The sequence below is a fragment of the Eptatretus burgeri genome, chromosome 1 (assembly GCF_056783735.1).
Source record: "Eptatretus burgeri isolate ZD-2024b chromosome 1, Ebu_testis_v1, whole genome shotgun sequence".
Lineage (NCBI taxonomy): Eukaryota > Metazoa > Chordata > Myxini > Myxiniformes > Myxinidae > Eptatretus > Eptatretus burgeri.
The window spans coordinates 42,044,393-42,071,133 of record NC_140961.1 but is presented as its reverse complement, the minus strand read 5'-3'; the positions used below and the strand labels follow the sequence as shown (position 1 = coordinate 42,071,133).

Genomic DNA, 26,741 nt, shown 5'->3' with positions numbered 1-26,741 from the left:
GCTGTGCCTTGGTTCCTTCCACACGGCTAAAGTTGCTTTGGGTTGCATTGGCAAGTACATAAAGAGCAGTGGAGCAGAAAACGTACTAATAGAGAGTTGCATTTTTTGAGTAAATGTTGTAGAATCGGTCAAAGGCAGAAAAAAACTGTGAGGTCCTTGAAAGGACTGCAGCTGCTGAAAGAGGCATTTGCAAGGTTACAGTGGGAAGCCTTCTTCAACGAAGATGACCGAGCTACAAAATACAAGGATCTGCTCGATACCCTTCTGCATTTGAAAGAAGAAGTAGCAGCGAAATCTCCCAAGAGTGTGCTCCTCCTTCACACATGCCAGGACCACATCGGCTCTGAACAAGTTGACAAATTTGAACGATTCATTTCAAAGTGTTGTGAGGAAAGTGAGACATTGAGGTATTGGAACACCTTTCTACACCTGGTGTCTCATCTTGAGAACCTCATTCGGAGTTATCGCGAGGGAAACTGGAACCTTCAAGTACAAGCCATTCAATATTTGCAACCCTTGTTTGCTGCTTTTGATTCCACGAACTACTTGAGATGGTGCTCCCTCTACCTTGAGGACATGAGGAGGCTGCCTGAGATAGCACCAGAAGTGCATTCAGAGTTTATGGAGGGCAAATTTGCCGTAAAACGAATAACGGGACGTTTCAAAGCGGTTGGAGCAGACCTTGCGTTGGAACAGACTATCAACAGAGCCCAGAAAAGTGCATCAGGAATAATTTGTAGTTCAAGAAAGAAGAATTTTGTTGCCAAGTGGGAACTGATATATCATGAGATGCTTGCCATCACAAACCTTCACAGAGAACTTGCTGGTAGAGGTAGTTCCTCCTATGAGTTAGAAGTCAACAGGTCATTCAGTAAAGCAGCAACCGAGTTTGAGGAGGCCAACATGCAAGCCATATTAAATGTCATAGAGAAGAATGAGAATCCCTTCATCACTCCCCCAAAAGAGAAAATGCCCACAATATCTTAACCAAGGAAGTCATGTCAGAAGATATCAGAGAACAGTTGCTCAATGTGGAGAGAATCGGCAACGATACCTCCGAGAAACTTCTTAGAGAAAGGTACATGGAGAAGACAGTTCGAATGTCAGACACGATTCATCGCACCAACCTTAAAACCTTCGCTGCAATCCATAAGAATTCATTCCCACACAAAGGAAAAGCAAAACTCAACAAGCGAGAAGATGGTCAGATGAAACGTACAGGAGAGATTGCAAAGAAATGAGGACGGACTATGGAGGAACTTCTGCAGTACGATGTGTGTACAACGTCTCCTCTCTTTGATGACGAAGGCCTAATGACCAAGCCAATTAAAAGTGAAATTGTCCATGAACTTGAAGCTCATCTCAGCGACCAGGACCCAAGAACACCGAGACCTGATGACTCGATGGGAACATGCTGTATAGTTGATGTGATGGCAAACATTCGCAAGATCCAAACAAAGAGTTTAAAAATTTTTGGTGACTTCTGTGATACCTTTCTAGGCAATGTTGCCTCTACAGCAAAGGGTGCCTCGAGAATTAATTTTGTGTTGAATTCCTACATGGGAACGTCTTTGAAGGATTCTGAGCAGCAAAGGCGAGAGAAGAAGTCACCCATAGAACTGCATGATGTGTCCAGGGAAACCCCTCCCCCTCGAGAAATGGACAGGTTTTGGCCATCCAGTGTCAACAAAGCAAAATTTGAATCCCTCATTCATGCAGAGGCGCTGGTACTGATTTGGAGTGCTCCTACATTGGAGATTATAGTCAGTCATTTCTGTGGACCAGACAGCATCGTCATTTCGTGTTGGTCCATGACATCGAGACCTGTAGAGGTTCCACGACATCGAGACCTGTAGAGATTCCACAACTCAAGTGTAATGTAGAAGAACCTGACATGAGGATTATACCACAAGCAATGCATGCTGTTAAACAAGGTAAAAATCGTATCATAGTCCTCTCGTCAGACACGGATGTGTTCATTTTGCTGATGTTCTACTGGAGCAAGCTGAATGCGAACGGCCTCGAAGAACTCTGGGTGAAGGCTGGGGTTGGTGACTCGACAAGATACTTTCCGATACATATCCTTTCAAAGAGGATCGGACGAAGTTTGTGTCAGGTTTTGCCCGCTGTCCAAACACTAACTGGGTGTGACTACACAAGTAAAGTTGGAACCAAGCATGCTGCTCTAATAGCCAATCCAGAGATGTACTTAAAGGACTTTGTGGTGGCGACAGGTAACCTGGATACAGTAATTGATAAAGTAGAAGCCTATCTGACACAGGTCCTTAAGAAAGGAACAACGATGAAAACCATGAACCAGCTCCGAAGCCACAGGTATCATCATGCCAAGCGGTTATGTTTGGATGACCCGCAAGTCATGCCATTCGGTTGCACATTTTGAGAGCCAATTTTACTACAAAAGAGATGGTGTCCCTCCTCTCATCATGCGAATCCTCTGACCCAAGACAATTTGGTTTCGAATTTATCGATGATCTTCTTGTCCCAACCAGGGGGAACAATCCAATTCCTGAAGACATTGCAATCCACTGCACATATCAAAAGTGTGGAACGCGAAGATGTCCTTGCCGCGGTTCTAACAATCCCTGTTGTACATTTTGCACTTGTCAAAGTGACTCGGAAAAGTCAGGATGTCAAAATGTATTTGGTATCGTCAGAAAGTGAGTGACTGACTCATAAGTTTATACGCGTTTCCAAACCAGAATCACATTCCACCAGTTGGTATGTGTTGACTTACTATGTTAGAGTGCCAGTTTTTGGTTATTGTTTCGGCCCTATGGTGGTCATTAAGTACATTCCATTCATATCTGTATTTTTTTTTATCTATTCCAAAAAAATTGACCCCAATAGATGAAAAAATATGGATCTGGCATGTGCTGTGCATTTTCCACAGAAATTTTCACTTGATCCCAATTTCCATAACCTTTTGACCTCTAGTGACCTCATTATTGGCCCAATCTCCATAAAGGTAATATCACATGGAAGAGTCTTCTAAGGCAAACAGTTTAAGGGTTAATTTGTCGATCGAGGGTGAACGGGCGTGACATAATAACCATTTAAGTTTCCCAACAGGAAATCGGTTAAGCGGTGGCCAAAAAGTGTTCAGATTGAAAGTCGACCGCTTTCCATTCTGTGCTGTTTTCATTTTATTGCAATAAATTCTACTTTATTCATATGATTGTGTTCCTTGGCACCAATGGTGATGGGATAGACCCTCAGAGAGGGTAAAATATGGATGTGGCATGTTCTGTGGGGCATGTTTCAGAGATGTCAGATTTTCACTTGACCCAAATTTTCGTGACCTTTTGACCTCTAGTGACCTGATTCTTGAACCAATGAACCTATTGCATATCATATGAAAGAGGGTCTCAAGACCGACATTTTGAGGGGTAGTTTGTGTTTCTAGGGTGTAAAACTGCAAAGTAACAGTCGTTTTCATTTCTACTACCCCTAATAATTGGCCCGACAATTTCCGTCGGAACCCCCAAAAGAGGCACCATTTTCGCACTTATTGCCGGGTTATGGAAATGGTTACCAAGTTTTTCTGTTAAGCAAAGTGGTCAACTTCAAAATTGCAGTGAGTAACTTAGGGTACATTTTTTGCACATGAGGACCTCCCTAGCTGATGCATTACACTGCGTGTATGCAAACTGCCGAGAGCCTGCGTATGATCTCTAACAAGTCAAGAGTTATCCAGCAGGACCCATCAGTGAACAAGGTAACCTTTGGTTACAAGCAAAAGTATTTTAGCAAGCCACCAAATTCACCTCCACCTCCTGACATTTCTGAATCTACCTGGAAGGTTGTGGTAACTTGTTGGTGTTGTGGTCGTAATTATCAAGCTTTCTAATGTCGGGACACAAATTATACCTGTAACAACTGTAGTAAAGGCCTTGTCACACCTTGACGATTTAGCCACTGTATGCCGACGTATGAAAAATTTGTCTAAAACGCTGGCACACGTCGAATACGTATGGGTAAGTATTGTATATGTTAAGAGCACGCTGGCATACGTGGTAGTATGCCAGCGTATGATTCGCACGTTTCACATACGCTGGCCATAAGTTGTAGGCATGTTACGTGATCGTTGACACACGTCGACACACGTTACTTGTAAGTTACTCATAAGTCGAAGCACGTCGATGTAATGTTTAGCGTCAGTGTTCCAGAATCCCTGTTTTTTTTTTTGTTTTTTTTCCTTCGGTATGACGGTGATGTTAACACTTCGATTTCTAGTGCGGTTGTAATATAATATAATTAATAGGCTGCCGCTCAACGATTTATATCATAACCACACTAGAAATCGAAGTGTCAATATTACCGTCATACCGAAGAAAAAAAAATAATAAAAAAAAAAAAACAGGGAGTCTGGAACACTGACGCTAACCATTACCTCGATGTGTTTCGACTGATGAGTAACTTACAAGTAACGTGTGTCAACTATCGCGTAACGTGCCTACAACTTATGGCCAGCGTATGCGAAACGTGTGAGTCATACGCTGGCATACGTCGAAAAATTTCAAGCATGGAAAATTTGTCGACGAGCTCGGCGTACTACGACGTATGCCAGCGTATTCGGCAAATTTTTCATACGTCGGCATACGCTGGCTAAAACGTCAAGGTGTAACAGCGGCTTCACACTTCGATGTCTAGTGCGGTTATGATTTGAATTGTCGAGCCGCAGCCTTTTAATAGGCTACGCCACGTGATCGTCGGCGATACGCTGCCGCGCTATGCATAAGTTAGACTATCGTTGGGCATAGGATGTGAACGCCGACAACACGCTCAGCATTCGTTGATATAAGTTAGCCATATATTTTCGAAACGTTCTGTTTACGTTACTAATACGTTATGCATACGTCCAACTCGTTATGAATACGTCCAAAACTGGAAAAAAAAACATCAATAGTTCAGCGTATGCCAGCATTTTACATACATTTTGATACCTTGTCATACGCTGGCTAAAACGTCAAGGTGTGACAGGGCCTTAAGCGGGGACACTTGAAGTGTCGTCGTTGTTTTCCAGAATTCTCGATCGAAGTCGAAGAACTAGTCTCTGGTTTATCACATTTGGGTGAGCCCTGATGCAGTGGACGATAGGTCACAGAGCACAGCCTGCAGCCGAGAGTCAAGTGAGAAACTTTATGAGGTTTTCTCTGTTGGAACAAAGAGCTCTGATCCTCCAATTATAGTTGATGTAACAATCGATAAGATCCCGGTGAGGATGGAAGTTAATACCGGCGCTTCCAGATCAATTATGAGCAAGAGCAAGTTCACCTCCATCTACCCTCCAAGAAAGGCTCCTGCACTCCAGCTTGTATCTACTGACTTGAGAATATACACCAAGGAGGTGGTTCCTGTAGTTGGCTCAGCTTACGTAGCTGTAGGATGTGGAACAGCACTCATGTCCTACCACTAATGATTGTGCATAGAGAAGGATCAACCTTCTTAAGCCGAGATTGGTTACAAATAATCAGACTTAAATGGAGTGACGTAAACAGAGTCTCCAACTCTGATGCTGGATATGATACCGTGCTCAGCAAGTACCCTGGTCTGATTAGTGATGGTATTAGCACCTTTGCAGGGCTGAAAGTGAGGATTCATGTTTCTGCAGATGCTCACCCATTGTTCCATAAGGCTAGATCTGTGCCCCACATGATGCGATCAATGATTGAATGCGAGCTTGACAACCTGCAGAGTGAGAGCATCATCTCACCAGTCGAGTACTCCAACTGGGCAGCAACTATCGTTCCAATACTCATAGCAGATGGAACAATGCGCATTTGTGGGGACAACAAAACGACAATCAACAGCTATTCAAAGCTGGATGGCTACCCTTTGCCCAAAGCACAGGATCTGTTCACCACTCTCATGGGTCGCCAGACATTCACTAAGCTTGACTTGACCAATGCCTATGCTCAAGAGCGTTCAAGGCCGCTAAAACCATGCTGTACTCCTCACTGTTAATTGTTCATTACGACCCACACAACCCTCTTTCATTCCTCTTTTTCCCCACCTTTGGAATAAACTCCCACACTCTCTTCAATCCCATTCTTCCCTCCAGGCCTTCAAAACAGCTGTTCACCACCACCTCTTAACTTCCCCCATCCAAAACCACGATCTTTTCTACCCCCGTTAATCCATCCCAACCCCACCTCCTTCAAATTCCCTGCTTTCCTTCCTGAAAGTCCCTGTAATGTCCATCTTGTATACCCCGTGCTCCCTGCCCCATCCCTCTCCCTTCCACAGATCTCCTAATGTCTCTGTTCCCCCACTGTTTTGTCCTTCCCTCTCATCTCCTGCCCCCCTTATTGTGCATTGTGTTTTTGTTTTCATACGAGCCTCAACAATGTATACAAAAAAGGAACTTGTTCTCAGTTGTGATAGCTCTTCATATGGCATTTGGTATGCATTGTTGTAAACAAATAGAACTGGTAATCTCCAGCCTGTTGCGTATGCATCACGAACTCTGAACGTCGCTCTGTTCAAGTAAAATGAGAGGCATTAGCATGTGTCTGGGAAACATTTTAAGATGCACCAATATGTCTTTGGAAGACATATTACCATTTAGACCGATTACAAACCCATGTTAGGTCTCCTGGGAGAAACCAGAGCCATTCTGTCCACATCATCAGGTCGTGTACAACGTTGGGTGTTGACCCTTGCCGGTTATGACTATTCATTGGTTTACCGCCCGGATAAAGAAATGCACTGTGCTGATGCGCTCAGTCGCTTGCTGCTTCTTGTAACCATCCCAGACCCTCCACAATCTTATGATATTATTCATTTAATGACTAACGTCATTCACGATGAGGCACCTGTAACCGCTAAGCAGATTGCTTTTGCTATCAATAGCAATCCAGATGTGTCAAAATTAAATGCTGTGTCACATCAGGTAATTGGGCATCAACACTGGAAGGGGCAAAACCATACCTCATCCAGAAGAATGGGCTCTCTATTGTTGCAGACTGCCTGCTTTGAGGTAGCTGAGTAATAATTCCGCCAAAACTCCACGGGAAAATTATCAGTGAACTCCACAATGCTTATCCAGGCATCGTCACCATGAAGGCTGTTGACCAAACCCATGTTTGGTGGCCTGGTTTGAACAGTGACATTGAGCCCAGTGCATGCCATTGTTACACTTGTGAAGCTCATGCCAAGACACCGCCACAGTCTCCATTGGCCATGTGGTCGTGGCCATTAAAGCCATGATCCTGACTACACATCGACCATGCTGGTCCATTTCAAGGGAAGTTTTTTTTTCCTTCTCGTAGTTGATGCCCACTCCAAATAGATTGAAGCTCTCGTGGTGCCATCCTCATCCTCTGCTGTAACAATTGAAGCTCTACGTACCATGTTCGTGCAACATGGTATTCCAAACTCCATTGTATCAGATAATGGATCATCATTTATAAGTTCAGTTTCAGAACTTTTGTAAAATGAATGGCATTGAGCACTACACATCTGCCCCCAGTAATGATCAAGCTGAACGTGCTGTTCATATCATTAAGAACAGTCTCAGCCGTCAAGGAAGGCTCCATTCAATCTCGTCTCACTAGTGTGTTGCTCAACCACCACACCAGAACACATCAAACCACCAGTCACTCACCTGCCAAGCTTCTGACAGGTCGTGAATTAACAACACAGTTATCATTAGTGCACCCGGACGTAACGGTCGAGGTCGAGAATAACAAGTATCAACAGAAACGTAATCACGACCAAACGTCTGCACACCGCAACTTCCAGATCAATGATCCTGTATACATGTTGAACTCCGGATGTGGAACCAAGTGGTTATCTGGCATCGATAACATTGGTGAAATGATGTTTCTTGTGAAGTTGTGTGATGGTAGATGCCTGCGTAAACATGTTGACCAACTGAGGTTACGTCATGTGGAGCCAAATATTGAACCGGCTCGAATGCCTTTGTCACCCACTCCTCTATCAACACCATCTACGTTTGAATCTAAGATGTTTCCTCATAAAAGCTTTTCACCCATCAATATACCTGAACTCCTTCACAACCCTGTACCCCTTATTGAGAACCCCACAGCAGTTGCAAGCAAGGATAGCCCTCCACGAACCCTTAGGGCTTCGAAGATCAGTTCGTGTCTGTAAGCCTCCTGAGCATCTTGATTTGATTTAAAAATATTAATTAAAAGGGGGGTGGGGGGAGATGAGATGTATCATTAGTTTATGATAACACATGCATACATGAGTGCAACGGGGCATGGTTAAGCAGAGTAAGCTGACCCGCCCATGTTCCGATGCTGTGCTGTGCTGTATTGTGCCTGTGGCCGAATTAAATCTGTAGTTCCCACTTCAGAGCCTTCGACCCTGTCCAATGAGTACAATCCCAGTGGAAAAAAATTGGCTCAGTAATTTAGAAAACAAATTACTACTGCAAACGGCTTTTGCTAAGAAATTCACAAAGGGAAACATAATCTTTGTAAAGCAAATCTGATAACCAAACGCTTTAGAAACAGGCACGAGGACAAAGGAAAAGCTGAAAGAACCTTCATAAGATACAGGATGAAACTTTGCCACAACGGCACCCTTAACAGGCATGGCATGTCCACACACCCGTGGAGAGTCCGTACAGATCCAACTCTTCTCATATGTACCACCTCCGTGTGTGCTGTATACGTACCTCTACCTTGTGGTGACTGTCAGCTGTACATCCCGATCAGGACACGAACTGGACTGTACAGCTCAGTAAGTGGCTCAAGCACTCTAATGGAACGCTTGGCTTGGCAATCGATTTCCAATTGCCCTCGATACTGTTACGAATTTGGAAGCTTGCTGCACACAACAGCCAGGTCCTACAGATCAGTTATATCGGTAAGTACGTGTTTCTAGTTAGGGTCCCGTCCCTAGTCTAATGGAAATTAATTGTACGTGCGCTGCGGAGTTATTTTATAGTTAGGATTTTACGTCCCAACCAACGACCCCCAACAACTCTCTGCTTTCGGCACTGTCCGCGCTCTTTGCTCGCCGGCGAGCGAGCGCATGCGTGGGCGGAGTTTAACATGGGCATGGAGTCCCTCTTTGGCCAATCGACAAGGAGCGGGCATCTTACCCGCCCCGTCCCCCACTCAACACCATTGCCATTATGCACGTGGTGGAGGTGAGGAAGTAGGCGGAGCTACAAACGCTTCCGATCGGGACTTCACCCAGAAGGGTGGGAGTTGCCCCGCCTACCATGGGCCTGTCCAATGGGAGACGGCCAGGGAATCGCGCGATGGGTCCGACCAATCAGGAGGCGAGTAGCCAGGAGAAGAAGCCCCTCCCTCCTAAAGTGGAGGAGTGTGGTTGTCGGGACCAGCGTTGAGAGACAGAGATCGTGGCGTTTGCCAAGCAGCCTGTCATTGTGTGTGAGACATTTCTTGTGGGAAAGGACATTTCAATTCAGACATTTCCAACCTGGCATCCAAAGCCAGTGAGTGGTTGTCGACAAGAGTGCATTCTGGAGGATCGTGGATCGTGGCGATAGCAGTCGACCATCATCACGGGAGATCACCGCGTCTCGCCTCCTCTGGATTTGGCTGCCCTGGTCCGTCCTTTGGTGACTGGTGCTCCGGGAAGGTGTGGACATCGAGCCGTGCGAACGCGGCCAGGTAGCCAGCACGTTCTCTTCCCTCAGCTCCTCTTCCCTCTGAGCTGGAGGGGCAATAAAGACCTCGAGGTCCATCTCTTTCTGGGTATTTGTGTGTGCGTGTGTGTCCGTGGGCCCTGTCTCTAAGTATAACTGTTTAAGGAATTGCTTGTATATTTGATACCTTTCTTTATTCGTGATAACTCTGCTCTGTGTTCCCCTCCTCAATTATTGTTGTTCATAAATTCCCCTCTTGTTGAATGTACCAGCTCGTTCTTTGTCATTTCTGCCATTGGTTTGCCACGGTGCGTATTGGGGATTAAGAAGACCGTTGCCGTAGTTGTACATTTGGACCGACGGGCCGCGGTAACCATCCGCTCGGGTTACACATGGTTCAAGCACGGTAACGGCTCGTTCCGCTCGAGGCCTGCCGAGGGTGTGAATTCCCCGGTAGCTTTGCCGCGTGGGTACTTAGGTATATTGAAGATGGCAATTAACCCTACTCCACGCGGTCAAATTATTGGCGATTCATGGTCCTGTAAGGGACCCATACCTTCGGACTTATATGAGGGTCACGACCTAAATTCCGGTGTGTTCGGTGGAGCCGACTCAACTGCTCCCCCGAGCGGTCGTGCTCGCCACCGAGACCCGGCACCACAACAATACAACTTTGCATCCGGAATCGCCCGTGCAATGTCCGAATTGGACAATTCAACACTTTTTGGGGGAGTTGGAACTGCTGATACTTTCAAATCTGAAGCTTACATCGAGGCCAAAAAACCTGGTCGCTTCAGGCCCCAGTGAGGTTACCCAGGAAACTCCTTCAGACCTCAGACAACGAGGTGGCCACGGATCGCCTGATGAAGGAAATAATTAAATAAGGCCGTTAATTATCTTCAAAAGGAGTGTTTTAATTATCCAAACACCCAATTTTCACTCTTGAACTTCCTTGGAGTTTTCTTAGTATGCATGCAAAGTTTCAGGCTGCTCGGTTTTATAGTTTTGGAGTTATGGTGGACACACACACTGACACACACACACACACACACACACACACACACACACACACACACACACACACACACACACACACACACACACACACACACACACACACACACACACACACACACACACACACACACACATACACACACATACACACACACACACACACAGTGTCTTTTATTAGTATAGGTTTATATTAATATTTTGTAATGTTAGCAAATCGCCCAAAACGGAAACGGTAAACTGCGTGCGTTATTGCCGAAAAAAGGACCCATGTGGATTGTGTGCCGTCATGGATTGCAAAAGTAGGTTTTGAAGCACAGCATTTCACTCAATGAATTTACACTTTCTGCACATTCCATCATTTTTTCTTCACTCACTATAATCGCTCGAACAGCATAGAAAGTTAAGTTGAATGCTTTGCTTAAATAAATACACGAAGCTGTAAAAATCGCTGATTTGTTAAAATTTTCGGATTTCACTGCAAATTTCAACACGTATTTTGTTCACCAGATCCGATTCTCAAATGCGAAATAATATTTTGATTTTATACTTTAATTAGTCCGTGAGAGTAGATCATGTTTCCAAATCGAGGCATGCTTGAACAGGCCGAACAAAATGGCAGCCGAACAAAATGGCGGCTGAAGACTCCAGCAGCCACAGAGGGCTGAAGGGTTGCCGTTTTCCACGATAAAAGCCAAAGATCGAAGGATTTTGGACTGTTTTTTAACAATCAAACAAATATGTATACACTGTGTTAATTGTTTTTTAAATGAAGGTGAAATTGGAAGTGATCTTGAGCAAGAGGAAGGACTATTGAACATTTGCCCTGAGTGCTTGGACTTCCGTTCGGTGTCCCCACGTTACGAACGATTCGGTTTTATCTCAAAATTATCGTTTAAGCCTGAAAAATTGGCCGTTTTCAGGTAAAGCCGGATTTTAGAATCCTGGATTTGTGGTTGGTTACCTGCATTACACAATGTGGTTCTCAGTAAAATATTGTGGCCAAGCCACCAGCTTGTCACTCAGGGGGATTAATCCCCGGTTGTCCGCGGTAGAGCCGGACCTGGGGCCACAGCTCACAATTAACGTTGTGGTTCGGTGGGTTGTTTTAAAACTACGAACGCCACCCAGTCAACCACGAGTTCCAGTGTCCACCGTCTAATTATTCCGTTTAACTAGAGGTCACGTGGTTACCTGAGCGGGGAGCGTGCCCTCGGCAAAGCACCAATGTTATCTGATTAGATTTTAATTAGGGCAGCCGAGCGTTTTAACCGCTGGTGCGTGCCAACTATTTTTGGTCAAATCTGTGGTAATTACCTCCCAGTCTATCTCGGTTCGGACAATGCTAGATCAATGGAAGGAAAGGACAAACACGGACAGGTTGGAAATCGTCAAATGATTTATTAATAAATAAAAATAACTATTTTCTGAGGTAAATGAAAGAATAAATCTAAAAGCAAAATCAATCAAAATGCCAGGAAAGAGACAAAGAGCAGATGCTTATTGGGGGTTGACTTACAACTAAACACAGATATGGGTACCCAACAGATCATTCAGTGGGGTTGGGGGGTGCTGAGGAAAAATCATCTCGCTTACCAGAAAGTCGTCCGTGAAGTGAAAATGTCCTGAAATGCGTTCATGCGTGTCACATTCGTTGCCAGCACCCAGCTTTGCTGTGCACCCTCTCGCGAACAGCCTTGGCACCAGTCGAAGTCTGGAGGGTACCGAGATCATCTGTCGCGGGTTGAGACCCTGGTGTTGTTGGTGACCGACCCGTGCCTCACTTGTTGGTGGCGCTGCTCCCACCTACACGCGCACCGCACGCTCGCTTGCCGAAGTACTGGGAAGGACGAATTGTCTCGTTGGCGCTGGTCAGACACCCACACGCACACCACATGCTCAGTTGCCCAAGCACTGGTTGCCCAAGCTTCTCAAGCTTACTTCTCATTCTCTTCTCCCTCCCGACTTTCTTTTGCCCCGCTTTCTTTCGCCTCCGCTTTCCCCTTTCCCGCTTTTTTCCGCAGAACGTACCTCTCATTCGTTTTATATCTCTGGGCCGTCTCCACAGGTCCAGTCCTCCCCAAGCTCACCCCGCCCCACTTGCGTACAGTTACCATGACGACCCGTGCGCCCTCAAAAAAGGCGGGCGTCGGAGCTCGCGAAAGATTGTTGCTGAGGAAGAATGGGGGACGGATTTCAGAGCCCGTGAAAGAAATGTGTGTGAACGTGTCTGTCGTAAAGAAACAAGGACAAATGTGTCCAAGAGCAGCGTCCTCAAGGTTTTGTCGGCTAAAAAAAAAATAAAACAACAACTTCCGATATTTCGTCACATGCCTTGATTAAGCCAAAAGCGAGAGCCATCATAATGTATTTACGATATATCGTGTATTTACTAAATTACAATACGATAAATGGAATAATCTTTAAATAGTAACGTGAACTTTTCGAAACTTTAAAGCAAATGTCCGAATATATTTAAAAGTTCATGATAGACGCTCTCAAAAGGCACTGTCAATGTGAGGATGTGTACATGTGCTTAGTATTTGAAGAGATCCGGATCTTGTATATACAAGAGCCGAGTCCTAGAGGTTAAGGTTTTGTCTTCACAAGAAGAAGAAGAAGAAGAAGAAGAAGAAGAAGAACGCCAAGTTCTCTATGAGCAGCGTTTGCTACACGAGACGCTGCTAAAAAGCTTCCCATAAGAGAGGGGATCTATCCTTTACCCTTCTCAACGCATCACATTTAAAAATATCCCATTAGACATAGGGATGGGGCTAATCTGAACATGCATTTAAGGAAATAACTGTTTGAGGATCTGGATGTGTGGATGCATTCATCAGACCGGATTCTGAAATCCGTAACAATATTTTTATTCCCTCCGATTTGTACGCTTCATCCCTGATTTGTGCTCTCGCGTCGAAGATCCTTTCTCACCAGACCATGTGTTTTTTTGGAGCAGCTAAAATGAGCCATAAAAATTGCACAGCCAAATCCCGCGAATATGTCACGTCCCAAGTTTATCGCACAACAAATTTCAAAATTTTCTTCATTGAGTCGAAGTTAATCCTGTTGTCATTCAACATTTTTATTTCATTATTGCGTTGCATAAACTTATGATACTAAGAACCTTATTTGTTTTAACTGAGATATGTACGTTGAATTAGCCTTGAAAAAAGGCTTGGAAAATAATGAAATAAATAATTCCCTCCAGACCTAATTTGGGCCGATAGTGCTGCGACCATTCTCAGTGTGGGCCCAAGAAAAAGGAGTAACCCCTCTCGAGGGTAGAACAAAGCACAAGCATTTTTTTTTTGTTTTATTGGGATGTGTGGAGTAGGAAATAGATGGTGGTGAAAAAAATATTGGGGATTACATTTATTTTTGACATAATTTGTGTTTTTGGAGGTCCGCAATTTTGGGCGTGTTGCAAAATCACAAAAACTGCTCTTAAATACTCAATCTTGAACCAATTAGCATAAATGAGGTATCGTATTGTTCAGAATTAAGAGTGTTTTCAGAGATTGGTTGGTGTAGCTAATTATAACATCACAAATACACAAACCTGAAAATATCAAAAAAATATGATGAAGTTTTCGTAATTCTGACTGCATGTTGATTTTTATTTGCTCATTATTTGTTCACCAGTCCTTCCTCTGTGCCTTTGTGGGGACAGATAATGTTTCATCATCTGTGACAACTCCAGATAAGAATAAATACGATGGAGGATGGTGAACCCCCCCAGATAAGAAATCTCGTCTGAACACTAAAGAATGTATTTTGTGCTTCAAATCCCAAACCAAGGGTGGCATGCTTGTCAAGAACCAACACGGGATGCTATTAACACTATATTAACTGTTTGCAAAAAACGAAAAGACAATGTTTTCGAGTTATTGTCGCCCATAGAAGACAAAATTTTGTCCCATGAGATCCACGTGTGCTTCCACAAATGATGGGCAAATTACACAAGCTCCTCCAACAACTATAAGTTTGAGTTGACCATGCAGCAGATGAAGGTGCATCTACACTATGACAGGAAATCATACAGAGAATCATACAGGGATTCCCTCAATGCACTGAAGCAGTCGGACAGATCCAACCGATTTCAATATCCGTACTCACTGTTTTGTGTGTGGCAAAGGGGACAAGAAAAAGGAGAGACTGACTTCAATTACAACTGGTACTGGCAAATCGACCAGAGAGAAGGTCTTGGAGGCAGCTGTGAAATGACATGATGACGTGGTTCATACCCGAATGCTCACACACTGGGATCTCTTTGCCTTTGATGCAAAATATTACCGGAGTTGCTATGGACATTATATCAGTGATCGCAACATCAAAGCAGCGTGTTCCAAGGCCGTTAGTGTAGATGAGGAAGAGACAAACACTTGTTATGAGGAAGCATTCCACGTTCTTAAGGCTGAAGTGGAGAAATCAGTCCTATCCAAGGAAATGGCGGTGAGAAATCTCTCTTGCCTGAAATAACAGTATGTTAAAGCCTTAGAGGACATAGGTGTGACTGATGCACAAAATTACCCCTCCTTGAAGTAAAAGAGAAGCCTCAAAAACTATTATGGGGACAGAATAGTCTTTGTTCAACGATGTGGGCAATCGGACTTGATCTGCTCAAGCAACATGACAATTGGTGATGCATTCAAGCAGGCATGCAATATGGAAACCAATGAAGACATTGAGTTTTCAGATTTGGGGTCAGCAAGGGGTCAGCTGGATGAATATCAGATCTTGCAAATGGCAGCAGCGATCCTGAGGAGCCATATGAACAATATCACTTATAGTGACAGTTACATTTCTCGTCTTGATATGGAGCTTGGTGAGTGTGGCAAATATGTGCCAGATTCTCTGTATGATTTCCTGTCATGGTGTGTGAGCAGAAATGCGTTTGAATCCACATCCAACCAGTCCGACAGTGACTCACAACCTCGAGACCTGAAAATCATAGCTAAATTATAGAATATCATCACTCAAAGTCAACAGGTATGGACACCAATAAGCCTCGGTCTGGGAACTTATGTACATCACACAATTGGTTGATCATTATTGATGTACATAGATGATCAACCAATTGTGTGACCTATGATCTATCATCAATTTATGTACGTCACACAATTGGAAGCAAGAAATTGGTTGATCATCTCCATGCATTGGGTTATTCTGTGTCCTATGACAAAGTACGGCGGTTTCTAACATCAGTTGTGCTTGACCAGAAGAAAGCAGATGTGTTTGTTCCACGAGGTATTGAAAGGGGAGATTGGACAAAGCACCCGGAATGGTTAACGACCAAAGCATCACTCTTGCTGGTGGGTTTGCAGAAGCCCAGAAAGTTGCTGTCATTGACTCAGATGGAAAAAGAGATCTTGTTAGACTCTTCAGCACACATGAAGAAGCAAATATGCTTCTCCATGCCATTGAGCTTGCACCATCTCCTGAAAGGTTGATCATCAAGTCAGATGATACAGATGTCCCCGTTCTTCTCCTTTACTACCAAAGTAAAGGTAAGCTGCCACAGTTGACCTACATGCATGCTGGGCACACTGGGTAATGCACCAACAGAGAAAGATTTCATACCTATCCTTTCCATTTGTGTGACCAACTTGGAAAAAAAGCATTTCACAGGCATTGCCGACTGCACACACACTAACAGGATGTGACACAACCAGCAGTCTGTACAAGATTGGAAAGAAAACAGCCTACAGCAAGCTTGTTCAATACGCAGAAGATCTTCCTGCCCTCTGCACCATGGGAACGACTTCTGAGTTTCCACAGAGCTTACCCGATATCCGTCGATACACTTTGGCTTTGTATGGAAGCAAAAATAAATCTAATGGTGGCTTATGCATAAAATTAGATGACTTGAGGTATGAATTTGCTTGCAAAAGTGACAAGCCTGCATCAACATTCCCACTGACTGAGGATGCTTTCCATCAACACGTATTGCGTGCTAAGTACCAGGTATCTATTTGGATGCAGTGTGAGGTTGCCAAGCCACATCTCTTGAACACGATTGGCAATGGCTGGAGGTGGAGTGAGGACACATCTTCCTTGCAACCAGTATACAATGAGAACGATGCTGCACCTGCAGAAGTTTGAGACCTAACACGTATGTATTGCATGGATACTGAGTGCAACACTTCTCAGAAATGCCCAGAATTCTGTTCCTGTCAGGGTATTGAGTGTGACAACAAGTGGGAGACACCTATTAATGCCAATGACAGTTACAGTGATGATGCAGATTAATGCTTCCTTTCAAGACGAACAAATCATGGACATTTTTATTATTTTGTGCAGAATGTTTACCCTTTTGGTGTATCTTCAGGAATTGAAAACAATCATTGTATAATAGGAAGTGATTGCTGTTTTGGTCAAATTGGCGAGGCCGAATCTGGAATAGGGGGTTCAGTTGACGTAATTCCACGGTAAGCTCTCCAAACCTCATTTGAGTGCCTTTTTGGATACATTCATCATCAAAGATGAATCGGAAAGTTTTCTGGGCTAGTTTGATTCAAATGAATCATTGTGCATGGAAATGCCATGCGGTTTCTATGGAACTTCTTGTGCGTAAAAGGAAAATCTGATCATATTTTTTTTTGATATTTTCAGGTTTGTGTATTTTGTGATGTTATAATTAGCTACCACAATGATCCTTTGACAACACACTCTTAATTCTGAACAATATGATACTTCATTTGTGCTAATTGGTTGAAAATTGAGTATTTAACAGCTTTTTTTGTGATTTCGCGACCCGCCAAAAATTGCGGACTTCCAAAAACGCGAATTGTGTAAAAAATAAATGTTATCCCCAATATGTTTTTTCACAACCATCCATTTCCGACTCTACAAATCCCAATCAACCAAAAAAAAAAAATGCTTGTGCTTCGTTCCACCATGGGGAGGGGTTACCTTTTGTTTCTTTGATTTTTACCAGCCATGCCACAGCACTACGATGCGCGTACAAATTCCTGGGTCGATTTTTAGTCCCAGTCCGTCATTGACTCTATGGTGATGCACCACATCTCCACCAGATGGTGGCTCGCGTATACTTCTAATTGAGCCACGGCACTCAAAACAGTGGGACTGTGGGCGGGCGTACAACAGGGGGCGTAAGTGTAACGCATCACAGACGAGGTGCAGAGTCGAGGGAGGCGGAGTCTTTCGATATGTTAGATCCCCCCCCCCCCTTCTTCCACTTCCTCTTATATATCGTTTGCAGCACATTGCTGCGAGTTGCATCATTGGCTATTTGGCTGAGGGCAGGGCTGTGCCGCTGATGCAACGCCCTCTTTAGGTTCGGGCTGGAAAATGGCTAGGGTGCCGGCGATAGCTGGCCTACTCTTCACTGTGGCATATTTAACATTCACCACCTAATCCTGGCAGACTGGTAGCCCAGTTTAACGTCCATCCGAGGCACGGGACGACACAAACATCGATGCGTCACCCTGCTTACTTGCCCCAGACAGCAGACCAGGAAGACGGTTTATAGCTGAGCCGAAATTCGAACCCAGGCTTGACAGTTCAGACTTCAGAGGCGAGTGTGCATACCCTGAGACCATCCTGCCTACCCACTCATAGACTATCTACATCATACATGCAAATCTAACCTAAAATCCTTTTATTCCTTCGTATTGTTTCCTAAAATCAGATTATTTGTTAATCCTATTAGCATTATTGTTGATATATTTTATTATTATTGATATTATTATTTTATTATTATTGCTGTTAATTATATTATTATTATTATTATTAATATTAGTTATGCTTCCTATTAATATTAATAGTTGTTAATCTTTCCAATTGTTGCCTAAACCTAAAATCCAATTAGTCATTCCTATTGTTGCCTGGCACACACTGACTGCTTCAGTGATCTTTCTCCTCTGTAATCCACTCTAACACCATCCCTGACATAACATCATCCCTATTTCTATTATTCCTGCCAGTACTCATTACCTTGTATTCTCCACTGATAAATTGCACCTGCCATTTTCAGCCAACTTTTCAAGGATAGACAAGCTTTCCTGGGTCTGATCCCCTGCTCTTCCATATCCACCCCTCCCCAACCCCCCTCACCCCACCATAGTTTTGTATAATCATGTTTAGAAGTTTCTCCTACCTTGCAATCCAAACAATGCCCTGGTGTTCAGGAATGTCCAAGAAGACTAGACCACTTTTTACCCATAGCCCAGGCAGGTATTTGTGATTTGTTCAGTATACCGGAGATAACTGGCCTCCTCTTTGCGAAAGACACCGTTCCATCTTTAACATCCACCAACAATTGGTGCTGGCAGACGGGTCCTCCAAGTGAACATCCTTCCGATGGACGACACACGCAATGATGCCTTTACCTACCTGTGAAAGACCAAGATGACAGTTTATCGCCGAGTCAAGATTTGAACCCATGCTAGACACGTTACGGGTAAAATTTAATGAACCGACGTCCAAATACTGATCCAGGAGGTAAGAGTACTGATCTGGAAACTAAGGGTCCACTACTGATTCTGATCCAGGATACTAATCCAGAAACTCAAATATTATTCTAGGAACTGTGAGTCCAAATACTGATAACACCACTTATCTCCCTCCACCCAATCTGATGCACTACCTCTCTCGGTCTGCTAGTACTGATTGGTATACCTTAAAGATACCACGGTGTCTTTCGTGAAAAGGACGCGAGCTATCATAATAGGCACCCTGGCGAAACAGCGTTCAGCACAAGACTTTCTAAATGACGTATGGAATGCTAATGAGGCCTTTTGCGCATGCGCTGTGTGTTCGTTTTCAGCGACTCGCTTCGACTAGCCCGGGCACTTTTAACTTGCCTTGCTAGCACAAAATCTGTAATTTACTCCACGCACACGAAGCGAAAAGTGGGGTGAAGCCATTGGTTCACGTCCATCTGTCTGTCTGTCTTATTAGTTCATGATCGAGCATCGAGGAACAACCGATTTAAATTGAATGCTATATTTTGAACACGAATTGGAACATGAATAACAAGACAAGTTTGCCGTTTTACCGTTCCTTTGGCCCGGTCGCACATGCGCAGAGAGGAGTGAGATAATATTTTTTTACTCTCTCTCTCTCTCTCTGCCTACATGACAGTTAAAAAGAATTGAAAATAATTCCAAACAGGAAGCATACTGTTTTTAAGGACGTTATACAGGACACAAACAACAGGCACGAATAACTAAGATGTAACGAGTTAGATCGGGTGCCTGGTGTGATTGACATCATGGCTCCTAGGGATTAATGAATGCTTAAAAATAACAAGAGCAGATATTTCCTTAATGAGTGTTTCGAATAAGCGTGAAGTAATTAAATGTGACCAGATATGCGTCACTAATTTGTCTAATTAGAGACATCAAACACACCCCATTGTGTGTGTTTAAAAACCCTCATTCCTGCAAGCCTATGTTTTCTCTCTTAAATGTTATTTTTAGTGCCTGGGTATGCCATCAGCCCTTAGTTTACGTGGGAAAAGCTGTCTCCACGATCTCGACCAGGCCCAAGCACCAGAACGTCAGAGTGAGAGGTCGTGGAAGGGTTGCCCGATCCCCAGACCAGACCAGTCGACCTATGGTGAGTGAGATGGGAGGGGCGCGGCATGTCACCAATGACGTGTGAGCCAGAGATGATAAAGGGGTGCGACGTTGGAACGAGGTGAGCAGATACCCGGTGTCATTGCGCAAGGAGGGCGTAACAAGCTGCAGAGCTGCTGCCCGAAAGCCATGTCCCCACCCAGCCAGCCACACATTGATCCTCCTTCTCCCAAGCAAGACAGCAGCTGATGAGATGCACCTGGGCTGCCACCTTGCATCGGTTCCTGATGTGTCCCACTCGGCACAGCCGCAGTGTTTCTTGTCTTGTGAATTTCCCATGTTTCTCCATACTGTTGTATGAGTGAAATCCTATAAGGTTGGATAATTAAGGTTCCTCATCGTTCGTTGCTACCGTGGGTGTGTATGCATCAGTGAGAGGGTAAGGGGTTCACTTATTACATATGTGCTTCTTTTCCCCTTGTGGTTTCCTCCCCATGACCATTGCACTTTCATTGAACTTGACTTGGTCTCTGGGTGAATCCTAGTTGTTCTGGTGGCTTCATCTGGTGGCTTTACAAATCACGTTAAGGTTAATTGATTGAGGTTAACACTGCGACATACACTCGCATAACATGACTTTTGTTGCTCGGCCAAAGATTAAGATCAATCATGTGACGTCTATCGGCACAATGCTCGCCCAATTTAGGGACCCCGATCGGTATGGTATTGCGCCTTTCGATGTGAGGATCTGGCAGGGGGCCTTTGAAAGGGATGACTGTCGTGGTCGTTTTTACATGACTTGCCAGATTCAAACCAGGCAACCAGAGTAGTCTGCCGGCTCTAACATTGGTGTTCGCTTGAGTGTGATTAGACCCCACAAGCAAGAGATCATACCTCAAAGCCAATTGCGGAGTGTAGTAAGCGCCAAATTTACAGACCATCACAATGTCAAGCAAGGATGACAGAACCAGAGGGGTACTGCGTATTGGTTAGATGCCACCATGACCCCAATGGACATAGCAGTGGAAGGACCACGAGAGGGCCCAGTGGAGTTATCCTTACTGCCTGGTAGTCCCTCAGACTCTCCATCAATTAACCCATTGCCACCCATTGAACAAGCAATAAGAAGAAACAGGCCAGCATTGCCAGCAGGTTGTTCCTACAATTGACCCATAACTGCCTCCAGTCCAATGACTTTATACAAAATGACTTTATACAATCTGCTTATCCAAAAGCATCTTTAACCTCTCTCTGCTAAACCACCTTCATCTTTTCCTGCCTCAAGCTTTGCCTCCTGAGCGGAATGCATTTACTCTATGCCCAGGCAATGTGTTGCATAAACTCTGACCATTTATCTCTCACAAACTTCCTTGATCTTTCACAGTTTCCCCTGTCACGTATTCCACGCGCACACACACACACACTCTCTCTCGCTCTCTTTCTCTCGCTCTTGCTCTCTTTCTCTCGCTCTCTTTCTCTGTCTGTATCTCTCTCTCTCTCTCTCTCTCTCTCTCTCTCTCTCTCTCTCTCTCTCTCTCTCTCTCTCTCTCTCTCTCTCTCTCTCTTTCTTTCTCTCTCTTTCTTTCTCTCTCTCTTTCTCTCTTTCTCTCTTTCTCTCTTTCTCTCTTTCTCTCTTTCTCTCTCTCTCTCTCTCTCTCTCTCTCTCTCTCTCTCTCTCTCTCTCTCTCTCTCTCTCTCTCTCTCTCTCTCTCTCTCTCTCTCTCTCTCTCTCTCTCTCTCTCACTCTCTCTCTCTCTCTGTGTCTCTCTCTGTCTCTCCCCCCCTCCTCCTCATTACTTAAAAATCTGCCTTTTGAAATACAATTGATTTACTCTGCTGTCTCAACCTAAGTGTCATTCTCAATATCTCATGGTCCCTCACCCAGAGGTACTCGCCCACTTCCACCTTTATTTATTATATTTGGATTATTACCAAATAAGAAGTCTAACATTTCCTTTTCTGTGTAAACATACAGTATCTACCAACAGGATGAAATAGCATTCCCTGCACCAAATATAGAAATTCCTCATCAGCTCTACCTTAGTCTTTCATATTCTTTGTATAGAGACAACGACAGAGGCTGCAGGTCTGCGAGAATTGGGTCAGGAAGATTGTGGGAGTGGAGAGACTAGATAGAAGGACCGATGAGCTGAGGGATGAGATTGATGTGCGAATAAGCTTGACGGGGAGATTGGTAAAAAGCCGGCTGAAGTGGGGTGAACACTTGGCATGGATGGGGGAAGAGAACATGGCAAAGAGATTGGATAGTTTGAGGGAGCGAGGTTGGAGGAAAAGAGGGATATCGATAAGGTCGGAGTGGTTGGAGAGTGGAGAGCTGGCTGAGGACAAAGGAAGTGGAGGAGTATCGCGTTCAAGACAGGGCAGACAATTGGTACAATTGGACCTCACCCCTTTTACAGGGTAGAAAAGAAGAAGTGTATACAGAAATCAAGGCTTGTAGAAGAGCTAAGCTTGAGAAGCCAAAGTGGTGGAGTTAAAACTTTTCCTTGAACTTGAAACCTCCTCAATACCTGGCAAATTAAAATCCAACATAACCAACACTCTTCCCTTACTACATGCAAATACCATCCTATTTTGATCATGAAACAACTTATTCTGTTGATCTCCGAGTCCCGGAACCATATAACATCATTAAACTACATTACAGATATTCCTCTTGTTAACCTGTATCTAAACACAATCCCCCAGGGCATTCACTTCTTATTGGTTGTAGATACAACTTTTTTTTTTTTTTACACAAATTGCAATTCCTCCTCCATTTTCCTCTCTTTTCCTGTCATACCTACACATTTGAGACATCACCTCATAATCCTGTCTTCCAATAATTGCCCTTCTCATTAGTCTCGCCTCGAAGGGGATGCAAGACTATTGCAACACCCCTTTCTGCCTGTCTGTGTCCGCATCTACATATTTTCGCTTTTAAAATGTTTTTCTCTGCAACCGCTTGTCCGGTCGATGCAAAACTTTGAACATGGGAGGGACTCCTCATGGTGAATATGTTATTGATAAACTGATGTCATAGGTTTCATGGTATGGCAAACATATTGGATTAAAATAAAAAATTTGGACATCATTTTCTCCGAAACCACTCAACGAAAAAAATTGAAACTTGGCATATGTCATCAACTCCACATGGGGTATTTCGGGTGATTACCGATGACGTCATTGGTGAAATTGTATTCCAGCCACAATCGGTTGAATTGAAATCCTTATCCAAAAAAATCGGAAACTTCACATATATGATCTATGACCTGATGTGAGTGAATAACTAAATTTATGACATCATCGGTCACGTGGCAGAGTAGCAATATTGAACGAAAGGAAAAAAAATTGGACATCGTTTTCTCCAAAACCGCTCAACGAAAAAAAATTGAAACTTGGCATATGTCATCAACCCCCATCAGGTACATAGGGTGATACATCAGGTACATAGGTACATAGGCATCATCAGTGAAGTGGTATTCCAGGCATAATTGGTTGAATTGAAAATATTATCCAAAAAATCTGCTACTTCTTATATCTCAGGGATATATGACCAGAAGCGAATGAAGAATTAAATTTATGACATTTGTGACATAATCACATGTGACATTTGCCAAGAAACTTTGTCACATAATCGGATGCATGGATGATACGGATATATGGGCAATAATAGCAGTGGGCCATAATAATAGCGTGTTCAGTTTCCGATGGTATTTTGTTCAGAATGAACGCGCGAGACGAGACTATGCACTCTACATATGTGTGTCGTTACAGTTGTCCAAGTTTCATTTGACTGCATCTCAAACTTCTTCATCTTATTGTGTGGTGGTTAAGCAATCGGTCCTGTCCGTGCATACGTGTGTACTGTACGTGCGTACACACATGCGTGTGTGTGTCTTCATTTTGTTATTCTCATTTTTGTGGAACTGCTTGCTGGATTGAGACGAAATTTTCACCGTAGGTTTGACTACCCATGTAGAGTGTTTTAATGAAAATTGTGATGTTGTATGTCATGTGGTGTGGCAGCCATGTTGGAAAAAAAGCAGAAACGTTGGTCCGCTGTATCTCTGAAACCGCTCCATGGAAAAATTGAAACTTGGCACCTGTCAGGTACTCCCCATGGGGAATATGTGATTATTTTTTTTATGATGTGATAATTTCATACATAGAATGCTACATCCGATCAGTATGAAAATTTTTGAGGCTCATCTTGGGATAAATTGGTCAACAGAACTAAATTATGATGTCATCAGTCACGTGGTTCGGCAGATATATATATATATATATATATATATATATATATATATATATATATATATATATATATATATATATATATATATATAGTATATATATATAGTATATACACATATTAAAACCTTCAAAAATCTTCTTTTCTGAAATGGCTGAACAGACCGAAGAGAAACTTTATAGGTATGGCCGCCTATCCATGAGGAACAAAAAGTTCCCCATCTATGATGTCATAGGTTACATGGTTTGGAGCCATATTGGATTTACCCTAAAACCTTGAAAAATCTTCATCTCCAGACAGCTGGACAGATCAAGGGGAAACTTCACACACATGTTCCCCAAGGCTTGGGGATATCAGGGTGGTCATGAATAATTGAAAGGGCATCTGGTTTGGCAGCCATCTTGAATTGAAGGAAAACATTTCTCTCTCTTGAACCGCTGTTTCAATCGACGCGAAACTTCACAATTATGATATAGTTGTGATGTCAAATACATCTTTTAAATTTCAACCTGATATGATGCATGGTCTGGCAGCCAGAATTATTTAATTTTTGAATCTGCGTTCTTTCTCTTTTTATTTGTGTTTTTTGAATGAGGCCCACTTGGCTGCGTCTGGATGAGTTTGAGGGTAGAGGAGTTGCAGTTGAAACCCGAGTCCTATCCACGCTCCTCTTGATGACTTCATCTTTGCTTTTTGCTTGTTCGGGTTCCTTCTCCAATGCAGTACATATTTTATTTGGTCTTCCATTTGATTGGAACTCACTTCTTTATTTAAATATTTTCTGCCAGCAGAGTGGGCTCACACCACGTCCTTCTGAAGACTGTGTGGGGGTAAGTATTCGATGATTACCATCGAGTTTTATCATTTAATTGCAGAGAGCATGCTAAACTCTTCCTTTCCCCTTCTCTTTTTTTCCCACCAGCCATTAATACTAATACTCTGCCACTCCCTCCACCATATACAGTAGAGACGAGGCTACTCTATCCTTGGTGTCCATTTCTTGTACTCTCGCCACTTCCTTTAAATTATATTTCTTCATGTTTCCCACCTGGATGCTCCGCTTTTCTTTCTGCAAATATCCCCATGCTTTATGCTTCAAATTTCCTCCACCTGCAGATCCTCAATCATATCTGTAATTTCCACCATCCCTCAATTACAGGGCTGTCTCACCCACGGATAGATGACACTGCCATCTATTTATTACGTATGCACCGTGTGTGGGTGGGTGCGAATGATAAAGGAAAGGAAAGACGGCAACCTTCGCTGTACATCAACCTGCCTGCTCTGTCTCTTCAGCTCCCCTTGACTTTTAGCCTCAGCCTCTCCTGAAGTCATTTTTTTTAATACCTTCATTAAAAAAAACCACGCCCGTTCATCTTTCTTATTCGTCAGAAATGTCACTCGTAAAAGGGCGCGAAAGCAATGCCGTGTTGCCATAACAACCGCGTATCTGCCCTCCGCTGTGGCCTGATTGGGGGTGGGGGGGGATCTTGACAATCCTATCAGCTTTGTAAATTCCTTTTATCCACTTTTCTAATCGACTAAGTAAATTTTTTTTTCCTCATTAGCAGAGTTTTTGCACAAAGTATTAAATTTGGCGGTGAGACAACTTCCTGAAAACGTGAGGTAACTTCACACGACGGACAGCAATGGACCATGCAGGCAGTTTCGTGTTCACATCATATATCGTTATCTTTTTGTCTTGTCCGGAATATTTTGGTGAGGTTTCTCAACGTCACCAGCAAAAGGAGTATTTATTGTAATTTATATGTAATTTCCAGAGGTTTATTTGCTGCAGTGTAAAAAGGGCCGAGATTTCGCGAGAGTGCGAGTATCGGTTCAGGAAGGACAGACGTGCTGTCCCTGAATTCACTGGAATGTTCGTTGTAGTACATCCAACGAGAAAAGGGCATCATCTCACGATGTAGTTCCTGTTGTTTTTTTCGTCTTCTCGCCTCGTGTTGGGAGTTAAATCGGCCGCAAAATGCGGCCCGGCTTCGTGCGGCTGCTGCCAAACGTGCGAGATCGAGTCTGGTGGTCGTGACTCCTTGTTCATGCCGCGGGCTATCCCTCAGATCAGGGGGCTTGGCTGCGGAGGGATCCGCTCGGAACCAGCCTCTTCACCCCGCCACGACGGCTGCTCCGGCCGCGCAGGCGGATGACTTGCAGCCGTTCGCAAGACACGGCAGGGAGTGCACTGGATTGGCACACCGCACTAATTCGCGATACCACTGTTATAATACAGTAGTTTAACAAGTTGGGTCACCAGATCAAGGTCGGGTTATTTCGACTTTAGTAAAACATTAAGAAGATTAAT

General features: G+C 43.8%; 1 protein-coding gene across 6 annotated transcripts in view; it reads left to right on the top strand.

Annotated features, from left to right (window-relative positions):
- Window positions 1-26,741, top strand: part of LOC147034337 (uncharacterized) — an 86,482-nt gene that overhangs the window by 24,288 nt on the left and 35,453 nt on the right. For 2 of the 6 annotated variants that reach the window (XM_085881052.1, XM_085881033.1), the window contains exon 1: window positions 25,677-26,050. The exons of 1 other annotated variant lie outside the window; for it this stretch is intronic. The gene's annotated coding sequence lies outside the window, so the exon portion shown is untranslated. Of the gene's footprint in view, window positions 1-25,676; window positions 26,051-26,741 lie in introns of those variants that run through there. 3 more of the 6 variants (XM_085881059.1, XM_085881069.1, XR_015058095.1) reach the window with 2 other exon arrangements.